The following is a 3,316-nucleotide window of genomic DNA, read 5'->3' as shown; positions in this document are numbered from 1 at the left end:
TAGCTATTATTATAGCAGCAAGAGAATGCTCTCCCAGGCAAAAGCAATAACATGTATAAAGGTGCAAATGTATGAAATCTGTTTGCATATTCAGGAAACTAGATGTGGTGTAGTAAAATGAGGTGTAATATTGAGGAGTGATTGGCCTTGAATGAGTTGCTTAGGAACTTGCTCTTGATATTATCAGAGATTGGGAGCCAATGAAAGCTTTTAAGCAAGCAAGAAACCCTCCAGATGCATAGTAGCAAAGTGGAAAATGGACTAGATTCCGCCAGGTGCAGTGGCTCACGCCGGTAATGCTAGCACTTTGGAAGACTGAGGTGGGTGGATCCCCCAAGGTCAGGAGTTCGAGACCAGCCTGGCCAACATGGTGAAACCTCATCTCTACTAAAAATACAAAATTAGCTGGGCATGACAGGCGCCTGTAATCCCAGTTACTAGGGAGGCTGAGGTGGGAGAATCGCTTGAACCAAGGAGGCAGAGGTTGCAGTGAGCCAAGATCATGCCATTGCACTCCAGCCTGGGCAACAGACACTCTACCTCAAAAAAAAAAAAAAAAGAAAAAGAAAATGTACTAGATTCATATCCCTTGCTCCACCCTGCCTTCCCCAAATTTAAATTCCTGCTTCCTAGAGGCAAATTCTTTCACCGTCTATGTCTCTGGTATTTATCTCCTTACTTTTAAGAATCATGTTTAAATTGTTTCTTGATTTTGCCATCATAGATATGATTATGAGGCTAATTAAACAGTAACCCTAACCAGCTCTGAGAATGGACCTAAGAAATGAATGCGAGAAAGAAAGTAGAAGCAGTCCACTTGCTAGGGAGTGAAAGCCAGAGAAGGGTGGGAGGATGCGGGGAGAAACTGTGTCAAGTTGGAGACCCCAGGAGCAGGCTGGGAGCAGTACCATGAGTTCCATTCAAGAAGCCAAACGTTTTAACCACCGTTTCCTGGAGTTTGCCAAGTTGAGTACTGCCCCAGCCTCGTGTCTTGGTGGTTCCTCACTGCTGAAAAGGACCAAGTGCTGACAACTCAGTGAGGCAGTCTCAGCTAGTGTGGAAAAATATAGCTAAGAAAACGTGCCAGATAGAGCTTTAAGCAGAGCTTCCCAACTGGATGCCATGAAACGAATGACAGGGATGCAGACACAGCACGGGTCTTCTCAGTCCTCCAGGTGCAAGGGCCCATTCGCCTTCTGCAGGAGCAGCCTCTTCTGTTTACCCCCATTTTGAGCCTTGTAATATCATCCTTTCCTACCTGTGCCAAGAAGTGAAAAGGTGTGCGAAGCGCCGCTTTAGAAGGTCCAGTGCATTCACAAACATCAGCTTCTGGGCGAGACTGCTTGGCCTCTTCTACTTAAAAGCTTTGTGTTGCCTTTTTAAGGTTTCTATTCCCCCACACCCACCCCGCCCACCAACACCCATTCCTACCTCCCTCTACGGTTCAAAACCCAAACCATCCTTAAGGCACACTGAGTATCACAGCATCAAAGGCTGGAGAGAGATGAGTTCCCCACCCTTGATGCGCTTCCTGTCCGGGTGACCCGAGGCCCACTTCTTAAGCGGTAAGGCCCAGAGACACTGCTGTGGCTTGAGGAACATCCAGTACACCTGGCATTTCCATTAGAACAGTGGGACCCGGATACCACTGGCAGGAAGTCCATCTTCACAGCTGCCAACCCATCTGTCAAACCCGCAGTCCCCTATGAGAGTACAGATGAATGGAGGAGGAAGATTTAAAAGTGAATTCGTAGGCGGCGACAAGGAAACAGCAGCCGTGGCCGAGCGGACCCCAGAGCCCTTCCCTTCTCGGCCCTCCCTCTGAATCATCGCGCTCCACTTGTGACGTCGCGGACGCCCGGCTCGGGCAGGCGTGGGGGGCCCGCACGTCCCGGGAGCCCCGAGGCGGCAGCGCGCGTTTCCACGCTGCGGTGCCGCGGGAAAGCCGGAGGCGGAGGCCTGGCTCAGGCAGAGCTCGGATCCGGTGCCGAGCCGAGCGGGACAGCGCGTCGCCTGGGCTTCGCCTTCGCTCGCGTGACCTCCGCCGTCCTGTCCAGCCCTCGTCCTCTGGCCGCGCGTGCGGCAGCAAGCCCAACACCCCTAGCCTAACCTCGCGCCCGGGCCGCGCCTCCTCCTCCCACTCCTCCTGCTCTCCTCCCCCGCCGCTTCCGTTTCTCGAGGGAAAGGCTGCTGCCTCCTGCTCTGTCTGCATCCCCTGCTTAGGTAATACGTTTTCCTCCTTACGCCACCCGCCACCGGGTCCCCGCGCCGCTGCCCCTCCTTCTCGGATCTGGGCCCCGAGCTGGTGAGCGGCGCGCGCCGTCGCCTCTCCGCGGGTAGGTGAGTCGATGGCGCCGGGAGGGCTCCTTGCCTCTACGCGCCGGCCTGCGAGGTCCCTGCCCCGGCAGCGAGGCCGCCCTGGACCCGGCCCGGCCGGGCCAGGCATGCCCGGCATCGCCGCTGCAGCCAGCGCAGAGACGAGCTCGCGAGTCCCGCGGCGCCCTTGGCCCTGCCGGAGCGGCCCGAAGGGGATGAGGGGCGGGAAGAAAGGGTGGCAAACAACGATTTAAAAAAATCTAATCATTAGCATTTGTAGGACGAAGAAGCTGATCTGACAGTTGTCCAGAGCAGTGGCCCAGCTGCAACAGGTAGATGGCGCAGCTGTCAGTGGCCTCTTGGTCTCACCCTTGGCTTTGAGAGATGCTTCTGAGTGTCCCTAGCTGCCGGCTACCTCCAGTGACCTACTTGATGAGTGTAAAATAAACATGATGGGACTATATTTAGAAAAATCTTTACTTCCTTGCTGTTAATTCTCTCTGCATTTTGAAAGGTGGTTTTGTGAGGCGTGCATAATTAGTTGGTGTGTCCAGAGTGGTAGCTGGAAAAAAATATTTAACCTGGGTTTGGCCCTATCATGTAGACGGTTAGGCGCAGAGTGTGAAAGGAAACGCTTACTTTAGTGCATCTATGAAAAACACTTATAAGAAACGACGGCGTGTTTTTTGGAGATTTCTCGTTTTAAAGCTATTTTTAAAGTGTTGAATAAGCAGAAGTTTGCCCACTGTATGATGGTGTTCACTTCAAAAGAACAGTGGGTTCAAAGTATGGACAGACCACTTAAGTGGATCCCATCTGTTGAGTAAAAGATTTTTTAGCCCTTTTACTCTGATTCCTAGCTTTGAAGCCAGAAAAGTTGATAAGAATCAGCCCTGCTCAACTTGATAATAGTATAAGGATGAAAGTAATCCACTGAACTACTCTTGACTGGTGTATTAGCTAAGTGATCTCATTCTTACCTTTTTTTTTTTTTTTTTTT

At 51.8% G+C, this 3,316-nt stretch overlaps 1 protein-coding gene across 3 annotated transcripts in view; it reads left to right on the top strand.

Annotated features, from left to right (window-relative positions):
- Nucleotides 1–1,719: 1,719 nt before the first annotated feature.
- Nucleotides 1,720–3,316, top strand: part of INPP1 (inositol polyphosphate-1-phosphatase) — a 44,521-nt gene continuing 42,924 nt past the window's right edge. For 2 of the 3 annotated variants that reach the window (XM_011974238.1, XM_011974239.1), the window contains exon 1: nt 1,720–2,223. The gene's annotated coding sequence lies outside the window, so the exon portion shown is untranslated. The remainder of the gene's footprint in view (nt 2,224–3,316) is intronic. The other variant, XM_011974240.1, reaches the window with a different exon arrangement.

Source organism: Mandrillus leucophaeus, unplaced genomic scaffold, assembly GCF_000951045.1.
Source record: "Mandrillus leucophaeus isolate KB7577 unplaced genomic scaffold, Mleu.le_1.0 Scaffold143, whole genome shotgun sequence".
NCBI lineage: Eukaryota > Metazoa > Chordata > Mammalia > Primates > Cercopithecidae > Mandrillus > Mandrillus leucophaeus.
This window is presented reverse-complemented; position numbering and strand designations above follow the sequence as displayed.